This window comes from Scyliorhinus canicula, chromosome 7 (genome assembly GCF_902713615.1).
Source record: "Scyliorhinus canicula chromosome 7, sScyCan1.1, whole genome shotgun sequence".
NCBI lineage: Eukaryota > Metazoa > Chordata > Chondrichthyes > Carcharhiniformes > Scyliorhinidae > Scyliorhinus > Scyliorhinus canicula.
Window position 1 is genome coordinate 176,556,436 of NC_052152.1, and position 27,074 is coordinate 176,583,509.

At 44.7% G+C, this 27,074-nt stretch overlaps 1 protein-coding gene across 1 annotated transcript in view; it reads right to left on the minus strand.

Annotated features, from left to right (window-relative positions):
- The window catches only part of myt1b (myelin transcription factor 1b), a 221,233-nt gene extending 195,443 nt beyond the window's left edge, over positions 1-25,790 (minus strand). The window contains 1 exon segment of the mRNA XM_038803365.1: positions 25,688-25,790. The gene's annotated coding sequence lies outside the window, so the exon portion shown is untranslated.
- Between the last annotated feature and the right edge of the window lie 1,284 nt (positions 25,791-27,074).

Here is a 27,074-nt window from a genome sequence, read left to right on the forward strand (position 1 = left end):
TGCCGCACCTTGCCTAGTACGTGGTCGGTTAGTGTCCTGTCACAAATACACGATGCAGCGATGGGCGAGGAGTCCATGAAATTTATGACAGTGACCACTTCGTCCACCGTAGGGGGCTCTGTGGATTCGGTCTACAGTGGAAGACCGCTCAATGCAGTAGCAATCTGGGCATCTGGGTGGTGTTCGAAAGAATATTCATAGCTCAGCGCTGAATCCTTGTGGAGCCATTGGCAGGATCGTCTTGTCTTCACGGAAGAGAACCAGTAGCGGCTTGTGATCCATGACGAAAGGGCGGCCATAGACATACTGATGAAACCACTTTACAGCAAATACGACATCCAGACCTTCTTTCTGAATCTGAGCATATTCTCTCTCAGCCGCCACCAGCATCCGGGAGGCAAAGGCTGGCAGATATTCATGGCCATCGCTCATGCAATGAGACAGGACTGCCACAATCCCATACGGCGATGCATCGCACTTGAGGAATAAAGGTTTCAAAGGGTCAAATGGTGTCAATACCCCAGAGGAGGACAACCGCCATTTCACCTTCTTAAACGCCTCATCCTGGGCCATGTTCTGTTTCCAAGGCTGGTGGTCCAATTTTGTAAGTGTACAGCCACTGGCCAATGTAGCATAAAGATCCTCGATACGGGGTGAAGGATAACGGTCTAACTTTGAAGCCATGTTCACCATCAATTTATAGTCTCCGCAGAGGCATACTGTCTTATCTGGCTTTACGACAGGGATCACCGGCGCTACCCAATAGGCGAAGCGCACATGTCTAATGATGTCCAAATTCTCCAAGCGATGAAGTTCAGTCGTGTTTTTCTCCACTGAAGAATAGAGAACCGAGCGGTCACAAAAATACCAGGGCTGGGCTTCCGAGTCCACCTGGATCTTGGCTATGGCCCCTTTAATTGTACCCAAGCCAGACTGGAAAACCTCGGGGAACTTGTTCAGTACTGCCCACAGACCACCAGATCCCACTTGGGAGGATATGTTGCCAATCCAACTGCATATGCTGCAGCCAATCACGGCCGAACAGCTTCCTTGCACAACAACGAGGGGAAGGCAAATAGATTGATGCCCATAAACTACCAGAGCAAGGATGGACACACAATATTCCGTCGTTCCCCTGTATAAGTGGCCAAACAAGCCGCCGTGTTAGTCAAAGTCGAAGTATGCACACCCTGTTTGTTAAGATCAAAGGTGCTCTGCAACACCACTGAATTTGGAGCATTTGGCCTGTATAGGGACATGAATAGAGGCCACAAGGGGCACTGCCAAACAGTTCAGCTGCAACTCAGCCTCATCCTCGGCCTCTTCTGACGTGTCCAGATGCAAAGCCCTTCCCTGGGGCTGAAGCCTACTTCGACTTGGGGCGCCTGTTGGGTTGGCCCTCATGCTGCCTGCGGTTACGCCTAGACCGGTGCCCGTACATTACACACAGGCCGGAATTGCTTTCAGCTGATTCAGGGGATGACCCGCGTCTCGACGGCTGGCTCTTCTCCTAGAGGTGGTCGGTCTGAGTCGTGGGTATACCATTTGAGGGGCGATGCCCCAAAATGTTCACCTCTGTCCCTTGTATCACTTGGATGCTGCATTCCGTGCATTCTCGCGACAAAGAGATCTGTGGTGCCTGTTGAAATAATTGGGTTTCGGCCAAAAGATTTTTCCCTGTTTCCATATTATTTATATCGCAGACCAAATGATTGCGGTGCATATCTGATAAAGCAGTTCTATACTCACAAATCACGGCTATCATTCATAGCCATGATTTGAACTGGGTGATGAACTCACCAGGGGACCTCTCCGCTATACTAAAACCTTTGAACGATCACTGATGGGTTGGTTAAAGTGTTGCGCCACAAGTGCCACGGGTTGGTTGAATGAATGCGCATCCGGAGCCGCTGGATACGTGAGACTCCGGATCACCCTGGACGTGTGTACTCCACAAGCTTCCAACAGTATGATCGTCTGCCACTCGTTCTCCGTGATGTTGTTGGCCTGGAAGAAGTAACACATCCATTTCGCATACAGGTTCCAGTTTTCAACACTGGCGTCAAATGCATCTAACCGCCCAAAAAAGAGGCAAGGCGACCTGCGACTATAATATCGAGGAGGTAGCTCAACCAAGTAGGGTGCAGCATCAACAGCAGACCAATTTATTCCTCGTCGCCAATTTAATAAGAACATGGGGAGTCAACGCTGAGTAAAGTAAAGAACTGGATTTATTTACAATATGAAAAATACAGTTCCCAGTAGATCCCTATCATCTCTTTCTCGTTGGTACCTTACTTTTATACAATGGTTCTCTTGCCCCTCGCGGGGAAGCTCATACTCTGCGAGGACCATGCGGAAGATAATCATTCCTACCCCATAGATCCCGTGCGGGATATTATAACAAAGATTCTACAGATTGTGAATATTTTGTTTAATGTGCTGTACATTAAGTTAAACTTCACACAGTTATCACTGTCTTATCAGCTCTTTAGAAATGCTGCTCTGACTTCTCCGTATACTTTATCCGTTGAGATATTTTAAGCAATCATGGCATTCAATTGAAATTTTACACCAGCTATTGCAGAGAATTTTGTTTTATTATTCATCTGTAAATACATTGCATTTTATCTGTAGCAGCATATTACACAATACATTCTATTCACATCTGAATTTAAATGTAGGAACTTTTACCACCCCATTCAAAACCCAACATACTATGAATGCTTATACAGTGTTTTCTTAATGTATCTGCATTGCCAATAAACTTTAAACAGGTTGTTGTGCACAGCAGTTTTGACACACACAGAAAGCACTGATGTAGACCCACTAAAGCAATCTATCTTGCTTTGATTAAGTTTCAAAAACTAGTTCAAAATTCAAAGTGATAACTTGTCAGACTCGAAGAAGGATGCACAAATTTGTGTAAGGACCTAAAGTCAAGGCAGATTACCTCAGTAAAAGTACAGCTGCCAGCTGTGACAGTGACACAAGGCCCTAGTGTTCTTGAAATCCTCACTTCCTGCAAAAAAAACCCTAGCTCTTCCAGCTCATCAATTATTCAGCTAGTTCAGTGCATGGCTATTTATTTCGGAGATAATACTAACTGGCCAAGAGCTGAAGATGTGCCAAAGACACCTTGTTTTCCAGCTCTGGGTCTTGGTAATCATTTTCCATTTTTCACACTAAATTTGTACACAGTGCGATTGTATTTCAAAGCACAAAGCAAAGTAAATGCATTTGCACCATGACCTTCATTCCTTTGAAGTAATCTGAGGGTACTACTAATGCATTTTTAAAGCACTGCTTGCAGCATCTCAGTAAATAAATATGGAATGAGATTTAAAATGAGCCAATGAAAGTTAGTTTCTACATTATTCTTGGAGTATAGCAGCACGAGCAAGTAATGAACACTGTATTTGCTTGTTCTCGGTGGATAATTTGAATCCAAGACCTTTTCTCATTTCACCAAATGGCTTTAAACACCGTTATGCACATCTCCGTTTGCACAGGAAGAAAAGGCATTTCTTGATCTCAAAAAATTTGCAGCATTAGATTCTGGAAGGGTAACTCTTACAGTTTGTGCCCCTGACTCTGTTTTTTTACAGCGGGGTGCAAGTGACTGAACTGGCATTCTTTAAAGTGGCCACTCAAAGAATACGCAGAATAATTTGCGGAGACATTTTGTTGTCAGAAAAAACAGGGAAACGTTCTTGCACCTCTACCAAAGATGCCTTGATCTGCTGTTGGTCGAGCGCCTCTGCAATTAATTCCTCCCTTCTTCGCCCCATTAGCTATAACTATGAAACTTTACTTTGTTTTTCTCCATGTATTAAATGTTCTACTTGAAGGCTGGTGTGAGGTTATCCATTTTGGTAGGAATAACAGCAAACGGGATTATTATTTAAACGATAAAATATTAAAGCATGCCGCTGTTCAGAGAGACTTGGGTGTGCTAGTGCATGAGTCACAGAAGGTTGGTTTACAAGTGCAACAGGTGATTAAGAAGGCAAATGGAATTTTGTCCTTCATTGCTAGAGAGATGGAGTTTAAGACTAGGGAGGTTATGTTGCAATTGTATAAGGTGTTAGTGCGGCCACACCTGGAGTATTGTGTTCAGTTTTGGTCTCCTTACTTGAGAAAGGACGTACTGGCGCTGGAGGGTGTGCAGAGGAGATTCACTAGGTTAATCCCAGAGCTGAAGGGGTTGGATTATGAGGAGAGGTTGAGTAGACTGGGACTGTACTCGTTGGAATTTAGAAGGATGAGGGGGGATCTTATAGAAACATTTAAAATTATGAAGGGAATAGATAGGATAGATGCGGGCAGGTTGTTTCCACTGGCGGGTGACAGCAGAACTAGGGGGCATAGCCTCAAAATAAGGGGAAGTAGATTTAGGACTGAGTTTAGGAGGAACTTCTTCACCCAAAGGGTTGTGAATCTATGGAATTCCTTGCCCAGTGAAGCAGTTGAGGCTCCTTCATTACATGTTTTTAAGGTAAAGATAGATAGTTTTTTGAAGAATAAAGGGATTAAGGGTTATGGTGTTCGGGCCGGAAAGTGGAGCTGAGTCCACAAAAGATCAGCCATGATCTAATTGAATGGCGGAGCAGGCTCGAGGGGCCAGATGGCCTACTCCTGCTCCTAGTTCTTATGTTCTTATGGTGGAATGAGCAGACCAGGCAAGCAGGAACTGTGACGGAATATCTGATCCATTTCAAGTGCTGGGTCTCCTTAACATAAATAAGGTGAGTTGCTTGCTCTTAACAGCTCACTGGATTCAGGCATGCACAATGTCAGCCCATCGAATCCTGAATTCATGAGGTGCCCAGCACATCTGCTGTCCAGGAGGAGGAACAAGGAAGTCACTCCACTTCCTCCATTTAACCATTTTGGATCCAGAGCTTTAGCCTTGTCAACTGAAAGGAGATCCTGCATTCTGTGTGTGCAAACATCAATAGAATTGTGTCAGCCCAACTGGGGTTATGTTTCCCTTCACCCTCTAGCAATGTTTAGCTTTTCAAATTCCTTGAAGAAAATTGAGAGCAAATTTCAAAAGCATTTCAGAGGCTGTTTGCGAAACAGAGAGAAAGAAAACAGAAAGAGACACAGATAGTACAGCAACAGTGCCAACTACATCTGCACTCGCTTTCCCTTATCTTTGATTCCCAAAGCAATCTTGTATTTATTTTTCTGAGTGGATAAACCAATTTTCTTTAATCGGCATTTCAGTCGCTGTTTTTTGAACAATAATTTGAATAGAAACTGGAGAATGAATTATAGAGGTGAGGGGAGGAATTTTCTCCTTTTTTTTGACTAAGTGTCAACTGAGGCAGGAAATGCGGGGTGTAGCCTGTCGGCTGCACTGACGGCTTTATCCGCCATATTTTTGTCACATAGTCAAAGAAATCAAGGAGGCAGGTGCCACAATGTCACGCTGGCAGGGTGGGCTCTGAATGTGTCTGCCCCACCTTGGCTCTTGGGAGGTTGGAGCGCTTTTTTTAAAGGGTGTCCTGACATGAAAAAAATATCAAAATAGATTAGAGGAAGGATAAAGGTCCCCCCTCCGCCACACATACATTCCACCACCATGGACACGGACCCTGTCCCCTAGGAAAGAGAACCCCTGGCATCTTCTCCACAGAACCTCCCTGGCACTGCTGGGGCAGTGTCAGAATGCAGTGCCGTCCAGCAGTGTCAAGAGGCAATACCGGGGTACTGACCCTCTTTCCCCTCCCTCCCCGCAAACCCCCCCTCGCCCCAGGTGCTGTACTCACCTGTGCATCCCCAGTGGGTTCTGTTCAGCAGTTCCCCATTTAAAAAACCTTTTGCAAACCACGCCGACATGATGTCACGCCACGACGGGGGCTCTATTCTTGCTGGGGAGTGTTACAGTAGGTAATATCATGGCAGGAATACGGTCAGGTCAATGGCAAGGGGCAGGGACAATCAAGCAGGGATTTCCACTCCCCCAGCGTAAAAGCCATTTTGGGTCTCCTGCTCAATTCGCCATTCCCGACTGCTGAAAACTGTGGCGGAAGATCCTCCCCGAGGTTTCATATCTTTGACCAAATTTTGGCGATCAGTCACACTGAGAGGTCGAGGACTAGATTTTCGTTGTGGTAGGGGGGTGGGAAGGTTGAATCAGGAAACTTCCCGAATTGGTAGATCCATGTCCTTTTAAAAACGTTCCACTCACTGATTGTATTTTCATTCTGGGATGATGGGGGTGAGATGGGAGTCTGGCCAGCTGCCTCTGGAGACCACCCGAGGCGCAACAGAGGCCAATGGATGTCTGAGACAGGCAGACCAGAGCACCCAGCTCTGTTTAATGTTGCATTGGCCTAGCTGTAGCGATGAATATCAAGACCCTTTGACGCTCCACCAACCTGCCCTTTTCCTCCAAGGGAAAGCTGAAGAGCAGTCTTTTTGAATCTCATTCATATCATTTCAGATCACGACACTCAGTGTTCCAGGCATTGATTTCTTCCATTTTGAGTGCATAATATTACTTTTCCAAATAGGAAGAGTACCCAAATGTATCCCAACACTTACACATTGTGAACCTTTTTATCAATCACTGCAGTAAAAACACATCGAACTTACAATGCAGCATCTGACTATTGAAACTGAAAGAGCATTATTTTTTATATTTTGAGTCATGTCAATGAAAGAATTCCAGGAACAGTTGACTGTTTCTTTGGTTCCCCATTTGGAATTGGGGTTCCCCCATGGTTCACGACTCCTCTGAGTGCGTGAGCCATGTGTTCTCAGAGAAGGAGCTGGACTCCACAATAATTGTGGGGCTGGAGTGGGGGAGGTGTGGCGGAAATCCCAGAATTGGGTTCTGCCCATAATTTTTACAGAGCTCCCAAGTTGTTCTGATTCGGCGACTATCTGGGCCAGAGGTTAAGCAAACGGCTTGAGGACTAAATAGTCTACTCCTGTTCCTGTGAGACACGCATGTCCACAAAAACATTGATTGGAACTACTTTCTCTCTGCTATTTAGATTTAGAGTTCCAAAAGCTTTGTTCAGTACTGTGAGTGAGGGGAACAAAATCATTTACTTTCTAAGAATCTGCCTTTCTGTTTCTGTACAGAAAAATACATGCTGGCATAAACTATGGCCTTGAAATTAAATGATGCGGCATCTGTTTTATAGTTGCAAAGCGAGAGCTAAGGAGCGGGATTCTCCGATCCCCCCGCCAGGTCAGAGAATCCCTGTGGGGCGGCGTGAATCCCACCCCGCCGCACCGACGCAGGCTGCCGTATTCTCTGGCGCCGCTTTTCGGGCGGGGGTGGAATTCACGTCACGCTGGTTGCATTAGCAGCGCCCCCCCCCCCCGGCAATTCTCCGGGCCCGATGGGCTGAGCGGCCGCCCATTTTTGGCCAGTCCCGCCGGCGTGGATTGGGCATGATACCACACGGCAGGACCTGGCAGGTAAATTGGCTGGTGCGGTCCTTCCGGGGGGGGGGGGGGGGGGAAGGGGATCCGATCCCGGGGGAGGCCCCCACAGTAGCCTGGCCTGCGATCGGGGACCACCGATCTGCGGGCGGGCCTGTGCGTGCTGGCATTTCTTCCTTCCGCGCCAGCCCCTGTAGGGCTCCACTGTGGCCAGTGCGGAGAAGACACCATCCTGCGCATGTCCCAGAATACACCAGCCGGTCTGTGCATGGGTGGAACCATGCAGTCCCTTCGATGCCGGCTGGCGCGGCGCCAAGCCGTCTGGCGCCGGCCTAGCCCCCAGAAGTGCGGAGAATTCCGCTACTTCGGGTAGGCCCGACGCCGGAGTGGTTCGCGCCATGTTTGACGCCGGCCATCGCGCCAAGAATCCCGCCTTAGGCATCCAATATGGTGAGCAGTGTATACGCACCCTTCTGAGCCAGAAGTACACTACCTGCCATATTGGTATAGACTACAGGCGAAGCATCCAGGCCACATGTCTCATACAGACATTAAGCAAAGTTTCCTTGTAGCTACAGGTTAGTGGCCCAACACCTACTTGGTACCACCTGAACCAAATTAGTTTGCCCTGAATGCAGCCATTAGGAATGCCAGATCTACAGACACCCTTAATAGTCTTTAAAGGTGCTGCTGCAGGCTGCAAGCAAAAATTAGCTTTTAAAAATACATATTTACTTGAATATGAAATGAGAAGGTCAAGCCACAGCTCACCTGCAAAAACAACTAGAATTTCGGTAGCACCTTTAAGTTATTAAAATGTCTGAAGGCACATAAAGGATCCCAATCAAGTTAAGCCACTTATCTCCTCGATTGGAGCCAGCAGATGATCCCTCAGCCTGGTATCCCTAAATTTACGGTTGGCTGCTTCAGCACAATCAAATCATTAGGCAAGCATTTCCATTAAAAAAATACTTAATTGCTATTTCAGGCATACGGAAAGAGCACATTGTCTTGTCTTACTCAATATGGTAGTCAATGCATTTAAGCCCTTCACAGTCTGAGCAGCACACAAAAAAACAAGTGCGACATGGACTAAATTCTTGGTCCACAGATCTAACTTCCATATCCCTTGATACCCTTACTTGGCATGAGGAAGAAGGGGATTAGCAGAGCTCACCCAAAACAAAGGACGCCTATAACATGGCCTTTAGAACCCTCCCTGGTTCTCTGCCCTCACCGGAGACCTCCACCCCTCTGGACTACTAGCTGTCTCCTCCTGATGAGGTTGGCAGCAGGGACTGCCTCTGCCACCACCTCCCAGACGGTGTTCAGGGGGGCAGGCTTGAGTCTGCGGCCTAACCGGGAAAGAGGGTGTCCTCCCGCTCCTCACTGGCATGGAGCTGTGTGTCTACATCAGACTCCCAACCTCAGGGGGCAGGTGTTCTTTGAGGCATCTTGGTGGCTGCCATGAATGTATGCTAAGAGGAATGCTTAAAATGAGCTCCAGCTGCCAGGCTCTTTGGCGAGAACTCCAGCCCCAGCATTTAGAACGCCGCTGGGCCGGGAATTGCTCTTAATTCGCGCTAGCAGAATGCTGGCATATTTGCATATCCTGACTCTCTTTCTGAATAGCATCATCAATGGGAACACGAGTTACACGTTATTGAGTCCCTGTGGCAACACTTCGGCTGAAATTTAGCAGAAATGAAACAGGATTCCGTGACGAGCGTATTTTGTTGGGTGTTTCCCGGTGCTGCGAGCCTGGAAAAAGACCCCGCTGTCTAACGGGAGTTTGTTTTATTTCGGGGTCTCAGTGGAGATCGCCCTGCCAAGACCACACTTAGTCGCATTTAAAAATGCACCCAATCCCGAGACCCCGCAAGGCGATCCCCAGACCCCCCAACTCACCTCTAAGGGGGTCGTCGAGCCAGTGCCAAACGGCTCCTGCCTGGGGTCTCTGAGGTGAAGGGATTCAATTCCAATACTTTGGGTATATCTGGCGAGTGCATATTAAAGTGAGACTAGCTGCTCACTTTAATATGCAAATTTGCCAAATACGGGCAGGATCCATACCGCGATGTCTCCCCAAGATCCCTTTAAATCTCACGAGGCATGGTGAGCCGGATAAATCTCCAAAGGGACTTTCGCGTGATTTATTGTCTGTGACGCGCCCCGTGTTCAGCGCGTAGTGGCCGTTAGAGCGCGCTTGTTTTCTCCCAAATGTAGAATCCTGTCCAGTATGGCAGTTGGAGGTGCAGATTATAATTGCCCTTACACAAGAGGAGCATTTGATGAAGAGAATAGGATGCCGAATAGGTTATAGTAGCTGGCCAGACCATATGGTGGCACTGGTACCTCATCAAACTAAGATCAATGAAGCTATAAATAATAATGAAATAAAATCTTATGCAGGCATATTGTAAGTCTTAGTCGCCAGCCAAAGGACCAATTCCTGGCAGAAACAATGATGCAACCCAGCCTTTAAATTCTGCTGTGAATATTTTGCCTATTAAAAAGTTTGAGGATGATTTCAAATACTTAGCAGCAACAGTGTCAACAACCTATATTTATGTCTCAAGGCATTTCATGGGAGCATTTTACAAAGCATGACACTGTGATAACCCTCACGAGGACCATGAGAGATCGCTGATTGATCTCCCCATGGGCTTTTGTAGAATCCGACTTCCTGTGATGAGCTGGCAGAGGCCCACCCAGGTGGGGCTCATTTGCGGGATCTTTAAATGAATCTCTGCACCCAGACGGGCAGTTCCTGATCGCCCTGGGCTAGGATGTTTTTTTTGAGTGCCATGGCAGAGGCTTTATTTTCAGTTTAAAATAAACCAGTTTGACTTTTCATTCCGTGCCTCCTGGAATTATTACAGACACTGAGCCTTGTGAGGAGATATATAGGAGAGATGACCTAAAGCTGGCCAATGAAACAGGTGTTAATGAGTGTTTTAAAGGATGAAAGCAAAGGAAGGACATGGAGAGGTGGCGGTGGAAGAGTATTCTAGAGTTTGTGACCTTGGCAACTGGAGGCACAGATACCACTGGACGAGGAATTATAACTGGGAATGCTCAGCGGGCAAGAATTAGAGGAGTGCAGATAACTCGAAGGGTTGTGTGGCTAAAGAAGGTTACAGAGAAAGGGACAAGGCCATTGAGGGGAATTTGAAAATCAGGGTGAGAATTTTTAAATCAAATACCTTCGTTACCTCTAGACTGGACTTTTCCAATGCACTCCTGGATGGTCTCTTACATTTTACCCTCCATACCTTGAGGTCATCCAAAGCTCTGCTATCCACGTCTTAACTAGCAGCAGGCTAAGTTCCCCTGTCACCCCTGTGCTTGCTGACCTAAAACGGCTCCTGGTCAACAGCATATGGATGAGCTGAGATGGGGCAAAGTTGGCTATGTTATGGAGGTGGAAATAGACAGTCTTAGTGGTGGCACAAAAATTAGGTTGGAAGTCCATCGTGGGATCAAACGTGACACCAAGGTTGCGAACAGACTGGCCCAATGTTAGATTTTTGCCAGGGAGAGGGGACGAGTCGGCAGCTTGGGAACAGACAACAAAAATTCCTTTAGTTGAAACATTTATTATAGGAAAGCTTTCAGATGCTTACAGCATAAGATCAATTAATACACTCAAGCAATATTATAAAGCAAGCACTAAAGCATCGAATAATAAAGTTTCTGGTAAGCATTTGGGTAAATAAATTTTATGATTTATGCATGACATCTGCAATATGATCACTTTGTTAATATATGAGTTACAGCATGGAAAAACAATCACATAATGAAAATTGAAAAATCTTGAAGGAACAAATAGTCAATTACTGCTTTGTGTTATGATTCTGTGCACCAATAAACACAGAAATACCACAGACTTACATTATGTTTTCTGACCACATTTAAAAATTATTAGTCCTACTCCCATCACTGATTTTGTCATATCGGAAATAAATCTTCAATCATATGACAAGAAAGAAAGTAACTTACTTTAATTAGTTAGGATTGAATTTTACAGTTCTAGCCTTGCTTCTTAGGATGCTACCAGGAATGAATACCTAGACTTTTCATTGGCTTGATCTTAAAGCCAGCTTTTGCGCTTTGATTTGAAATAGCTTTTTTTAAATCTTGAGATATGTACATCACTGGAAAGGTTGGATTTATTGTCCTTCCGAGTTACTAGATCTGATACAACTGAATGGCCTGTTGGGCTACTTCAGAAAGTAGTTAAGATTCAATCACGTTGATGCGGGATCGGAGTCACTTTTAGCCCAACTTGGTGAGAACAGTAGGTTTACCTCCTTGAAAAGCTTTAGTGAAGCAGTTGGGTTTTAAGGTCAAACATGATCACTTTTTTATTGACACCAACTCTTTATTCAACCAAATACAAATTCTCAAACTGTGGTGGTGTTATTTGAACTCAAAAGCCCCAATATATAAGGGGATGTGGGGACAGTGTGGCCAAGGCTATAGGCAGACTAAGAGCTCAGCCTGGGGATGCAACCTTAACAGCAGTTCCCCGTAACATTTTAAAATTTCTTTTCCTGCTCAGCAACTGGCCAAATGGTTGGCAAGTGGAGGGAATCGCAGCCTGGTGAGGTCTCTGGCAATCTGGATGTCTGCACTTGGGGCTAGAGAGAGAGCTCTGCAATCAAGGCTGGGAAGACTGAATCTCCCTTCATGGGCTCCAGAACAGCCTTTTTTTCTCCTCCTGACCCGTGAGGAGTGATGAAAAAGGCACTTAGATTGTGGAGCTTGCAACCCACACCTCCCTTTCACTGTTGAGCTTTCGGCCCGTATTTCAACTTGGGACTTTTTAATATCAAATGATTCATTTAAGGGAAGGCTAGGTAAGCACAAGAGGGAGAAAGGAATTGAATGGTATATTAATAGAGTTATGAAGAAGAGTGGGAGGACACGTGTGGAGATAAACACTGGCACAGGCCGGTAGACTCTTTGAAACTCTTCGTAAATGCCCATTGCCGTTAGTGGTTTCAGTGCTATCAACAAAGCAACAAAACTGCAATCATTTGCACACTTAATTTATTCAAAATACATCACTGCCCTGATGCAGAGTTATTGCTTTGGCAACAATTTGGGACCAGCATTAGAGTGAAAAAAATAAATGACAGTCCTTTCAATATAATAATCATTCTTCTAAGTTTGCACCATATTTGAAAGGGGTAAATAACTGATCCAAAACGAAGATCGGTCAGATTCTGATTGCTTTAAAAAAAAAAAATTCAAAACTTTTAACTACAGGAAGTATCTTAAAATAGATCTTCCCTGTTGGAATTGTCCATGATTTGTTGCCCTTGTTTCCAAGATTTTATTTTTTCTCTATTGTGTTTGGGGGAGGGAAAAATATATAAATTAATAAGCACATCCAGAAAATGTGCACACTGAGAAAACCCCAAATGGCAAATCCAGATTTAAAAATAAATAAATTTAGAATACCCAATTCATTTTTTTCAATTAACGGGCAATTTAGCGTGGCCAATCCACCTAACCCTGCACATCTTTTGTGTTGTGGGGGCAAAGCCCACGCAAACAAGGGGAGAATGTGCAAACTCCACATGGACAGTGACCCAGAGCAGGGATCGAACCTGGGACGTCAGCGCCGTGAGGCAGCACTGTGCCACCGTGCTGCCCCAATCCAGAAATGAGAAAATTAGGAAGAATGGTATGTGGAAGATCCCTTTGTTCAAAGATTGAGGATTCACTAGTTAAATGCAAGTAATTTGTTTTCCCCAGTAAATTTATAATGTAGGAGAAAGAAATAGAGGGATATGGTAAAAGAATGATATGCTGAGTGGTGTGCCGAGATTTGTGGGGAGCATAAATAGTTATAAGCCACTGTATATTCCATGTAATTTAATGTAATCATGTATTAATTCATGCTGGCCTCATTGTCCAAGGTTAATTTTGCACTCTTCAGACTAATGACAGATTTGTTATTTTGTCTATTTGTTCTGCAACTGCTGCAACTCTTTTAACTTAACTTGTCAGATATCGATTCTGCTGAGCAGGCCATGTCCACGAGAACTCGATTGAGTTTGCTGACTTTTTACAATACTACAGATTAATGCCTTGACTCATTTCATGTATTTATCCCCAAGGGAGTCAAATACATTCTTGCCAAAACAGGGCGAGAGGGAATTTATCACAGCAATTTCTTCACCCTGCAGCACACAAGTCAGTATTCATAGACTGTTCACTTGAGATCTGCTAATAACTGACTACCACTCTAATGTGACATTGGAGAATATCAATGAGTGAAAAATTAACCATAGGCATGATTAGCCTAAAATATCAAGAGTACAATTTCTCCCCAATACAAAGACCTGTCTAATGATAAACCCCATTTTTGGCTAGTCTATGCTTCAGTCCAGCGATCACTGGGTGCGAATGCTTCTTAATTTAGCTTTATTTTCAAAAGGAAAAGTTTGGGTTTTGATAATTTCAACAAATACCTGTAAGAAACATTACAGAATGTAATGTTCACTGGCGTCAACTCCAGCCCTGGAAAGCACTAATGTTGGGAAACATCTAAACTGGTGAGGTACACCATGTTCATAGTTTTATTTTTCCTTTACCTAGAATGTGAGCAAGCAGGTTGCTTGGAGGTCAAAATGTTCCCCACATGCTTTTAACAATCAAAAGAGCATTCTTGACTTTCCCTTTCTTGCTGAGAAAGCAAATAACGGACCTGCTCCCTTGTTTTCCACAGAGGCATTCTTAAACAATGGGACAAAGAAGAGCACTCTTAAGTAATATACGAACCAAGCGTCCTTGTTGCTATCCAAATAGAAGTGCTGATGCAAATGTTTAGATTTTTAAATTTAGATTTGTCACATGTACCAAGGTACAGTGAAATGTATTGTTCTGTGTACAGTCCAGGCAGATTGTTCCATACATGAAAAACACAGGACACACAATAAATACACAATGTAAATACAGACTTCGGATGAAGCATATATATTTAAGAATGTGAAAGATATGTGCTCAGAAAGTGAAGAGGTGATGCCATAATCAGGGGATCTCAGTGAATCAGTAAAAATCAGTTTTCTTTCAGAAAATGTTCCGAGTGTTTCTGAATTATTGGTAGGTGTAAGTTATTCACCAACTCTGGAATTGTGAAAAGCACGCTCAGCCGCTGAGTTTTTGATAGACACCATTGCAAATCATTCAGCGTTTGATTCCCTTTTCTAGCCTCTACATGTGTCACCCATTCCTGAATGTTGAATGTCCACAGTATCCCTTCCTCATTATTCTAATGTACTGACTTGTCCTCCTGAAGAAATTCTATATAAATGCAAATTGTTATTGTGTTACCATTCTATTTAATACTTCACTTTAGCACAATTGTCAATGTGCCAGGTTTTGCACAAAAATTGTCTAAAAACACTCTTAAATTATGTTGTGAGACACACATATACGAATACCAATTGTGTTCATCTGAAATTCTTAAGGTTGCTATTTCAGCAGAAACATTAATGTGTTTAAAATACATCTGTTAATATCTCCACTAAAATGCCGGTGAGAGAGATTTCAGACAAAAACATTAATCATTTGCACATTAGTATCCCTTGGTGTCATTTCAGGGTCTTGGTGATTTAGCAGCTTGCAGCAAGTTGCCTACAGAAAGCCTATGCTCTCAGAAAATTTACTGAGAATTAGAGAAAGTTGAAATACCAAGCCCTAAATCAGGAGCAATCATTAAAAAGTTGTGACATAAATAAAAACATAATACTATGATAATATGCAATAAAAACATTAATCAAAGCATTAGCTGATTTTTGTAACTTAATATGAAGACATAATGTTAAAAATTGCTGTCGGTCACATTAGTGAACAAATGCATCGCAGGTTCACATGATATTAATCTGTTTAAAATAAACTAAAGGGATGCTTCTGGGAACATATAGAGAAATTTTAAACAGGGCCATAAAGCTTTTTCTACAAACTATAAAACTTTCTCCCTAACGGTTTTAAACCTAGAAACTACTCTCTCAGATATTGATGCTAAATGAAAATGAAATGAAAATCGCTTATTGTCACAAGTAGGCTTCAAATGAAGTTACTGTGAAAAGCCCCTAGTCACCACATTTCGGCACCTGTTCGGGGAGGCTGGTACGGGAATTGAACCGTGCTGCTGGCCTGCTTTAAAAGCCAGCGATTTAGCCCTGTGCTAAACCAGCCCCTCATAATGTATTCATAATGCATTTTCCATTTCTATTTCAAAGAGGTTTTACCCTATTTGTTTCAAATACATGAAATCTTCACATGCTAATATTGTCAATAGTAGCTTCTAGGTTTTAGTGCTTTAGCAGCTGGCTCCCAATACTTTTTGTTTCAATCTTTGTGCTATTTCCGTTAGAAACTTCTACAATGAACATTTTCATGAAGGTCAAAGAAGTCAAGTCCAAAAGAAGGAGACTGTTACAAATTTCAGCATTAAATAGTCTGGTGTTTAGCATAAGCAGTGCAGCGTGGACAGCCACTGCATTCCTATGAACAGGAATTCACCTTGATTTCCCAATATTGAATCTTACGGTAGTTCGATCCTGGCACCAAAACAATGAAGCCAACCCCTCCTTATTTTAAGAATGCTGTAACCTTCCTTCGATTGCACCTTCCAAAACCATGACCTCTGCAACCTAGGAGGCCGTTCCTTCACTGTCGCTGGGTCCAAATCGCTCTGTAACAGTACTACGGATGTACCTACACTAGGACAGCAGCAGTTCAAGGAGCTGGCTCACCACCACCTTCCCAAGAGCAATTAGGGATGAGCGATAAACACTTGCCTAGCCAATGACACCCAAATCCCATGAATTAATTTTTAAAATCTTGCATGTGTCATCACGTGCATGTCTTCTGCCATCCTTAAAGCATTGTAGTTAATAAGCATGTTTAGTTTACACAAAATAGATGAATTAATAGACTATAGTTTCAGTTAATTTAAATCAATTTCTTAAAATCACTCATAACAAAGAAAGCATGGTGCAATCGCTCCTATTAGAACATAGAACGATACAGCGCAGTACAGGCCCTTCGGCCCACGATGTTGCACCGACATGGGAAGTCAAAAACTAAAGGCCATCTAACCTACACTATGCCATTATCATCCATATGCTTATCCAATAAACTTTTAAATGCCCTCAATGTTGGCGAGTTCACTACTGTTGCAGGTAGGGCATTCCACGGCCTCACCACTCTTTGCGTAAAAAACCTACCTCTGACCTCTGTCCTATATCTATTACCCCTCAATTTAAGGCTATGTCCCCTCGTGCTAGCCACCTCCATCCGCGAGAGAAGGCTCTCACTGTCCACCCTATCTAACCCTCTGATCATTTTGTATGCCTCTATTAAGTCACCTCTTAACCTTCTTCTCTCTAACCTGCCTGCTTACCACTGGCTGGGGACTAATGGCAATCCCCCTACTGGTTTCCTGCTTGGTCAGTGCCTCACTGGCCGGCCTTATATACTCTATGTAATTGAGCTAAAATTAACATGACAGATGAGCAAATTCTCCAAAAGCTAGAGAGCCCTACCACCAGGAAGAGAATGTTCCTCTGACTGTTTTCCATTGTAGTTTTTTTGCAGACTGTCCTTTTTGTCTTTGTTGTACAGGAAAGCAAAGATTCCACTTCCAACACACCCACCACCAAAGTCCCATTTTTCCTAACTAAGCTCGCCATACCTGAGGATTTGCCAGTTGAACTATCAATCAAGTCTGCGATTGCTTTTCTGGAAGGTAATTTGAATTCCTCCCTCCATTTCCCCCCCCCCCCACCAAGAACCGGAATAAAGCTATTTAAATATTTGTGAGAGGGCCACGAAGAATCCTGTACGAGTTTGTAGAATCTAAAAGCAATAACTTTATTTACAATTATGTATCGACAACAGCAGTACTCCACCACTACTCACTCCTCTCCAGCTGGTTCCACACTGGCCAGCTCTATTTATGCAGGTGATTATTGTAGCGCTAACAATTATACTCAAAGCCGAGAGACTAGTACAATAGAGGCTTTATTGTTGTACGATGTTGTCCCTCCATCTGCAAACAGTAGACTAAGGGTCTGAGCAGCTCTCATACATTTATACATAAGCTCCCTGTGGGCGGAGCTAGCCGGCAGGGGCTTACCGGAGGAACCTGTATTACAGGTACAGGCATACATCCCCCTACTGCAGTACACATAACTACAGTGGTTATCTCACCACATTCACCCCCTGTAAAAAATGAGTCCGGCGGAGGCAAGGGAGATCTGCCGGTCGGCGGGATGGACCGCAAGGGAATAGCGCCTTACTGTGGACGAAGCTCTCGGTGCTCCCGGAGTCGATGAGGCAGGAGGTCACATGCCCGTTGACCAGCACCGATGTGGAAGAGGGTGCCAGGTTGCGAGGACGGGACTGGTCGAGCGTAACGGAGGCGAGCAGTGGTTGGTCGGCGGTTGAGTCAGATGAGTCCGACGAGGAGCGGTAGCGACCCGTGTCCTGTGATGGCGGCCCCTGGAGACGAGATGGCGGCATCCGCAGTACCTGTGGGTAAAATGGCGGCGTCCATGGAGCGCACGTTATGGGGTCAGAACAAAATGGCGGCGCCCATGGAACGCACATGGCTGTGGTGGATGAAGATGGCGGCGCCCATGGGGCGCATGTGGCGGGGGCGGCAAAAGATGGCGGCACCCACTGATCGCACGTGGGATCGGAAGAAGCGGACGGCGGGGCCCATTGAGGGAGCGGCTGAGGCGTGGGGACCGGCGGCGCGATAGCGGCGACCGTCCGGGGCTGACACACCACTGCGAAATGGCCTTTCTTGCCACAAGCTTTGCAGGTCGCTGTGCGGGCCAGGTAGCGTTGGCGAGGGTGCTTCTGTTGGCCGCAGAAGTAACAATGGGGACCCCCAGGGGGTGCGGTGCGGCGGGCAGCGCAGGCATAGTGCGCGGGGGCGGCTGCTGGGGGGGGCCGTTTGCGGGGTCCACGAGGGGTAGGACGGATGGGCCTGGGGAGCTGTTTGCGGGGTCCACGAGGGGTAGGACGGGTGGGCCAAGTGGCTGGCGTAGTAAGTTTGCGCACTAAGGGAGGCGGCCGTCATGGAAAGCGCCAGGGCCTTTGCGGCCGCGAGGTCGGGGGCGACCCCTTCCAGCAGTCGTTGCCGGATGGGGTCCGAAGCAATGCCTGTAACGAAGGCATCGCGCATGAGTAAATCAGAATGTTCCGTGGCTGTGAGGGCCCGGCAGTCGCAGTCTCGTACCAGAGGTATAAGGGCACTCCAGAAGTCCTCAATCGACTCACCCGGCTGCTGGACGCGAGTAGAAAGTTGATGCCTCGCAAACAGGGTGTTCGCTGATGGTGCATAGTTCTCCTTGAGCAGTTCCATAGCTGCGGTGTAGTCGGTCGCATCTCGAATGAGCGGAAAGACGCTGGAGCTAAGTACAGGAGTTGCTTTTTCTGAGCCTCCGTCGGGGGAGGGTTTGCTGAAGAGATGTAGGCCTCGAAGACTGCGAGCCAGTGATCAAAGTCTTTTCTGGCGTGAGGCGAATGCGGATCCAGCTGCAGACGGTCAGGCTTGATTCTGATGTCCATGGTGACTGAGAAATCGTACAACAATAAATTGTAGCGCTAACAATTATACTCAAAGCCGAGAGACTAGTACAATAGAGGCTTTATTGTTGTACGATGTTGTCCCTCCATCTGCAACAGTAGACTACGGGTCTGAGCAGCTCTCATACATTTATACATAAGCTCCCTGTGGGCAGAGCTAGCCGGCAGGGGCTTACCGCAGGAACCTGTATTACAGGTGCAGGCATACATCCCCCTACTGCAGTACACATAACTACAGTGGTTATCTCACCACAATTATGCTAATGATTTCTCCGCCATCCTCATTGAGGGAGCTCATACTCACTAAGGATTGTGGGATTGCCATTAGTCCCCAGTCAATAATAATCTGGCAGGTTATAACAAATGTAGAGGTGAATGTCACTGGAATGTCTTAATAAACATCACTGTCTTGAACTGATACAGTTTGTGAAAGAAAGCAACATCGACAAATGCTCTACCTGAATCTAATCCATAGTCCTTGAAGCAGAGTATGTCATGTGTATTTGTTCCTGTGTGATCTTATTTTAAATTAATAGAAATAACCTAATAAAAAATGTTAAAATTTATCTCGGCAAGATAGTCAAAAAAAATCACAAAACATGACAGAACATTCAGTGGCTTATCCTTCTATATAAACCTTTAGTTGACACTTTGGAGTGAAATATATGGAGGGACGTATTCCTCCCCAGCTCCCCACCCCACCCCCGCCAGAGAAAAATCAGTCCCGAACCTGTCCATTTTAATGCGAGGGGTGGCCTTAACAAGGTGAGAGTGGGATTGCCGTCCACCATGGACAGGAAACCCATCCTCGAGAGCTGAATCATCCCAAGAGCACCACAACGCAGAAGATCTGTGATTTTTGATCGGGAATGGATCAGGGACCTTAGCAAGGGAAGGAAGGGGGTGGGTTTAATAAGAACATGGGGAGTCCACACCGAGTCAAATAAGAACAAGGTTTTCTTTACACAAACGACACATACACTGTGCAGTAGACCCCTACCGGTTTCCTGCTTGGTCACTGCCTCACTGGCCGGCCTTATATACTCTGTGTAATTGAGATACCCTGCCTGGTGAGGGTGCTCATACTCAGTTTTGTGAGGGCCACGAAGAATCCAGCACGTGTTGAAGGATAGAAAGAAATAACATTTATTTACAATAACATAATATAGCCGGTTCCAAACTGACCAGCTTTATTTATGCAGGGAATCTGCTAATGATTTCTCCGTGCCCCCCCCCAAATTGGGGAAGCTTATACTCCCAAAGGATTGTGGGATTGCCATTAGTCCCCAGCCAGTGGTAAGCAGGCAGGTTATAACACTCAGCAAGGAGCACGGGAAAGGCAACCAATCCCACCCCGTAGGTCACATGCGGGATAATACAGTGGGGATCAGGTTTGAGAGACCAGGGGTGAAGGCACTTTCCTTTGGAGGAAGGTGCCCCCGATGGTCACAAGGGGCCCCAATGGTTGAACTCCCCTTTTATCCTGAGTTGGAAATGTAGTAGGTTGGCTACTTTCCTTCCGCGTCCCCCACTGACTTATTATGATAATGGTGGAGTTGCCTTTGGCAACTTAAGGGCCACAACAGGCCTTACCCACCTTTAAATCCCACTTCCAAGTATACCAGCGGAGCAGGTTGTAAGTTTCCCCCCTTCATTGCTGTCCTGAGGGGGTGCTGCATTGTCAGATGTTGGGCTCGATTTAACCAAATGGGAACAAAGTCCCACAGTGAGTGCATTTGAACGTGTGGCATATTTGAAAATGGGATTTGAAGGTGGGTAAGGTGTCAGCTAGCTCCCCTGCCCTTAAGCCTGTCGAGGCCCTTAAGTTACCAAAGGCCTCATTCCTCCACCATTATCATAATAAGTTGGTGAGGAATGGCGGAAGGAATGTAGCCAACCTGCTACATTTCCAACGCAGGAGAAAAGGGGAGCTCAAACATTGGGGCCCCTTGTAACCATTGGGGACACCTCCGGCAGCTCCGGGAAACACATGGCTACTCAACACAACTTGCATTGTGTAAGGGGCCTCAGCGGGGGAACTGTGGCAAAAGCCACACATAGCCCCATTTTGAACACTGGGGAGCTCCGCTCGCTGGAAACCCCCAGTGTAGCGAGAGACCGGGATGCCATTTAAAAATGGCGTCTAATCTCCAAGGCCCTTGAAACAATCCCCAAACTCTCTCCCAGCCCAAACGCACTATGGGAGGTTCCCCAGCACTCACTCAACACCCATGCAGGACACCCCCAGCCGATCACGCATGCACAAAAAGTGCCAGCTTGGAACCTTGACAGTGCCAACCTAGCAGTACCCCTGACAACTGGCAGTGACACCTTGATAGTGCCAGGCTGGCACCCAGGTGGCACTGCCAGGGTGCCAGCATAGCACCAGCAGGCCGGGACACCCCTCTGCCCAAAGGGCATGCAGCTTGGGGCCACCGGTCCCCTGGGAGACCCCCACGTGTCATTCCGTCTGGTCCCCATTTGTGTGGACCAGGTCTGAACAGCGCTCGTCCAAGGTCTCCGAGGCAAAGGGGATGAATCCAAAAGCCTCAGGTACCTCCGAAAGTGAGTTAGAGTGAGACTAACTGTCTCGTTCTGATATGCAGATTTGCTAAAAAGTAATCCCGCCCATCACAATGTCTCGGGAGATCGCGTTGATCTCGCGGGGCGTTGCCAGACGGGTAGATCCCAGGAGCAGGGTCTCTCAGCTCTTATCGGCCACGCTGCACTGCAGCGAGCAGCTTTTCAGGCGCGATGTGGCCACTAGATCGCACCCATTGGGCGGGATTCTCCGACAGCCCGCCGGGTCGGAGAATCGCCGTGAGTGGCATAAATCCCGCCCCCGCCGGCTGCCGAATGCTCCGGCACCGGTGTTTTGGCGGGGGAGAGAATCGCACCTGGCCGGTTGGTGGCTGCTAGCAGCGGCCCCCCTGGCGATTCTCTGGCCCACGATGGGCTGAGCGGTCACCCGTTTTAGGCCGGTCCCGCCGGCGTATATTAAACCTGGTACTTACCGGCGGGACCTGGCCCTGCGGGCGACCTCCGGGGTCCTTGGTGGGGGGCACGGAGGGATCTGGCCCCGTGGGGTGCCCCCACAGTGGCCTGGCCTGCGATTGGGGCCCACCGATCCACGGGTGGGCCTGTGCCGTGGGGGCACTCTTTCCCTCCGCATCAGCTGGTGTGGACCTCCGCCATGGCCGGTGCGGAGATGAACCCCCCTGCGCATGCTCTGGGATGACCCCAGCACACACTGGCGCTCCTGTGCATGCACCAATACGCGCCGGCCAGCGGAGGCCCTTTGGCGCCAGTTGGCACGGCGCCAAGCCCATTCCGCGCCGATTGGCCCGCCGCCAACCCCGCCGGCACCGGCCTAGCCCCTGAAGGTGTGGAGGATTCCGAAACCTTCCGGGCGGCCCAACAACGGGGTGGTTCACGCCACTCCTCGCCGCCGGGACCGCCCGCCCCGCCAGGTAGGGGAGAATCCCGCCCATTATTCTTTAGCTTAGCTGTCAAACTGCAGCTGTTTCATCTATCTCATGGTTAAGGTGGTCTTTAAAGTTACCTATCAAGGCAAATTGAAGAAAAACAAGTAAATCCTATTGTTATTGCCAAATCTCTCAATTAATACTATCAAAAATAGATTAAGAGCTCATTCATGTTTTTATGCAGTTTGTTGGAGCTTGTTGCATGTAACATGACTGCATTGCAAAGTAACTCCCAGTACTTGAACATTTTGGGAGTTTCTGAGAGATATGATAAAGTGCGATATTATTTCATGCTTCCACGGTCTCTCCAATACTCGTTTAATCACCACATGAAGCAATTCATTGCCTTCATTCCTGGCATTGATAATTCTTTGTGATAAGAAGTGCTTCCTGACTGATCCTGTTTTTCACTAATTATGCCCCTTGTCTTGTAATTGTGGTTTAACTTGAAATCGTATTCCCGATGATCCTTCCATTTAGTACATTAAATATCTTCCTGAGGTCCCCTCCGATTCAACTCTTTTCAAGGATGAAGTGGTTGAATTTTTCTATCCCTTTTCTCAGTTCTCTGGCACTGAGGGTCAGACTTGTTGCCCTTTACTGCATGGCTTCAGTAACCAGAATTGAGTGCAGCACTTAAGGTTCAGCCTAACGAGAGGACTAGCATGACAGCCTTAGATTTACATTCTGCTGACCTGACAACATTGCTCAGCGTTATGTTTGCTTTGTCTTTTTCTGTAAGGCAGATTGTTTCGTGCCTTATATGCAACAATTAAAATACATAATAGCCATGAGAACCATCTGTGAAAAAGTTTCAGGGGTTTAGACATGCTTTAAAAAAATCTTAGGTCCCAAACATGTTGAAAAATTTTGATTATTAACAAACTTGATGATAGCTACGGTTTTCAGAAGAACCTGGTACCTGACTAATACCAGCTGTTAAGTCCTGTCTACCTCCACTTCCCCCCCCCCCCCACCCAGTCCCCACCAATTGCGTCTCCTGCCCGCACAACCATTCCTTCAGCTATAACTTATAATGTTGAATTTTCTCAAAGCCTATGATTTTAAAGTAAATTTGGACCAGTAATGTATTAAATCATTTTGTTGAAGCTGTTTAGTTTGCCTCCCAAGCAGGATATTGTAAAATATAACTGAAATATATTAATTCAAAGCTACATAATCATACTGAAAACAATGCAGTTTGAATATCTAATATCTAGCCCGGCAATAAATGCATGACAACTTCATTCAAAATTTACTCTTTGCAATCACTCAATGAAATTCTGAGAACTCATGGTACACTATTAATGTACTACGATCTCAGGACAACCATCTCACAAAAAGTGCTGGTCCAGAGCAAAAATCAATTCTGCCAACAAGAACTAAAAACTTCTCACCTTTAAACGCACTGCTATCTACTGAAGGCTACACAAGAAGCTTGTTGTTGTACGCAAAAGCCCAGTGCACTGAATGTGGATCAGCGCTAGGTTGTATTCACTGATCCAGTGGGCCAGTTCTACTCCGACTGTCACTGGTCCATTGCCAAATTCACCAGCTTCGATCTAACAGACAACTGTGAATTCTGAGCCCTTTTAAAGGGATAGATCAGTCAAAAACCTATTTTGGCAGAATTTATTGTTCCATACCTCTAATTGTAACAAATTTATCTTTCATCCTATAAATTTACTGAGACAGCTGTCAAAACATTGAGTTGTACTTCTGATAGCAAAATGCACTGCTGTCCCCAATACAGTTGCAAGAATGGCACCTCGCTATAAATAAATTACTGTTAATGGGTGGGCTAATTCTTGAAGCTTTGATTTCAATCAAAAGTTACCGTGAAATTAAACAAAATGGCATTTAAACAATGGACCTTTGGTAATATTTTACATTTGCAGCTAATGTTATTTGTCCTATCTGCTATATAATGTTTTAAAAGTACCACAAAATAACATGGTGCTGAAATCACTTTTTGGGGTACAAGTGCACAAAAGTATAACTCATCTCATCAGTAATTCCTTTCTTTGCTACTTCTGAAATGTTTAATTTAAATGAATGGATAACTTGATGAAAATATCACAGAATGGTATTTCTGGCAGATGCATTAAGCTTTCATATGCTAGAATCTGACAGTGCAATTTCAGAGCTAATGTATTATGACGTTATTAGATTTTTAATTTTAATCATAGGCAACGTTGTGAAGATACAGTTAAATAACATTGCTGTAAAACTACTACAAGATAAGAAATGGCTTCAGGATGCAAAATGTGACTCAGTGCTCTATCACAAAGAACTATCAAGTCTCTTAACTGTAAGTCTGTAGGACAGATAGCTATGTGGACTTGATTTGTCAAATACTGTATGTTTCCATACATCACTAAATCCTGTTGCATATCTTCTTCATTCTAAGCATTGACTGATCACATGACTTTTTTCTTAAAAACTGCAAACTTAATCAAGTTGTCCTATGCGAATTTACAACTGCAAAACACTGCAGCAAACTGTATGATAGAATAATAGAGTAGTTGGTAAGTTTTACTGGGAAATTAACTATGTTGTACGTGCATCATAGATGCATAGGAAACAGTGGCCAAATTTGTCATTATGTTTTATTAAAACAATGGCAGCAAATTTTAAGTAAGTGCAACTGGATTTGAACGGGCATCTGAAATGTTGGCAGGAGCGAGAATAATTTATCAAACATTGGGTCAGTGGATTTCTGGTTGCAGTAATAATTTATTGCAAATAAACCATCAATAGTGAGTCTACACAAAACAAGATTACATTTCCGGCAGATTTATCAGTACAAAATCCTTCTTCAGTAAATATTTTCAAATCCTGTAAATAGCTGCAATTCTAAAGACTTTATTGTCCTTGGTTATTACGGTATTACACTAATTTATATTCCATTGGTTTTTAATACTGTTTCTATTCCATCAAGTTGTATGCCTATATCAACATTATTTGTCACAGGAAGTGAGACTGACTTAACAGTCAAAGGTAAAGGTAAACCATGTAGCAAATATTACTTTATAACCCCGTGAAAACACAGCCCTGTACTGTTGCAAAAAAGTACAATTTGTTGTTGTAAACTTCTGACTTAAAAACGAAATTCCTCAGAGCATAAATTTGATTTACACAAAAATAACAGTTGGCTTTAATATAAAAGCCCTTACCTTTACCCGTATATTCAGTGTTAATGTCAGGCTCATCATCATTCTCCAAATTATTCCATTTTTCACTCTTTGGTAATTTCTGACTGCAGCTCTCGTTGGATTTCGACTGGCTTATTGTGACAAGTTTCTCAACATTCTTCATGTTGGCCTATATTAAAAAACACATTGGTGAAGGAGAGAGTACTCACTGCTTTATATAGGCTGAATTTAATAGCACTAAATACAACCTATGTAGATATTGCAGCTTATCCACTGTAACTCAGTCTTCTCTTAACAATGAAGGTACATTAACAAAAGTAACTGAAAGCTGATTTTAATAAGACATCATAATATTTAAAATACAGGCTTTTGACAAAGAGAATGTTAAACTATTTGCAAGTAGAGAGTTAAAATACCAAATAATTCAAGAGACTATGGTTTAAGAACAGTTAAAACATTTTGCAGCTCCAACATGGAGGGTTTTATCTGCTACTTAAACAAACATTTGGGAAAGATTACCACAACATTGATATTTTTCTCTTATGAAGAAAAGTCAGATCCTAAATTCAATCAACTTGAGAAGGTCATTTAGAACAATCAGAATCTCTTTTAGACATAACTTAAATACAATTCTTTACAGCAGCTTTCATAACCTGTTTTAAAGAAAAAACAAAAATATTTGAAGCCAATCTTACCTGCAACAGAACACAAATAATGAGCACACTGCAGTTATGAAAAAACAAAACTGCTAATAACTTTTCCAACATCAGCTGATCCTGAAAACTGGGGAAAACTTCCTGCCTGACTTTCTGCCGTACATAGCGGCCACACAATGAAAATGCTGTCCATTCAAAAACATTTGAAAACTTTTTTTTTCACAGTTTCAGAGTGCACAAATGATATCATACCCTACTGGTGAAGTAACTGAATGGAGCCAAATAATAGCTGTAGGGCACAGCCAGTACACAACTATTGTATCCCTGTTGTACTGGGGACTTTTGATGGGTTGGTTTAGAAACATTTTTGAACTGTCAAAACAGGAGTTATCTCAGTGCTGCAATGGAACTTGCTTTCACTTTCAACTTGTATTCCAAGTTTACAATTCAAACACTTACTTCATCAAACTCCTGGTTGACGCATTCCAGTTTAAACTTGTACGCATTTACAGAAATTTCCAGTGATCATTTCTAATTTCAACTAAATTGGCCTTCAAGGCTCTGAGAATTTTTCTATGTGAACCATTCACTTAATGACGCTGTCTTGCAAACAGGGCAACTTTAAGTTCCTCTTTTCCCCATTAGCTGTACTGATTAAACTGGTTTGGGAAATTTTCTATTCAAAAAATCCCTCAAATATCCTATTTAAAAAGAAACTGAACAAACAAGAGCAAATTCCACAAGCAACAGGA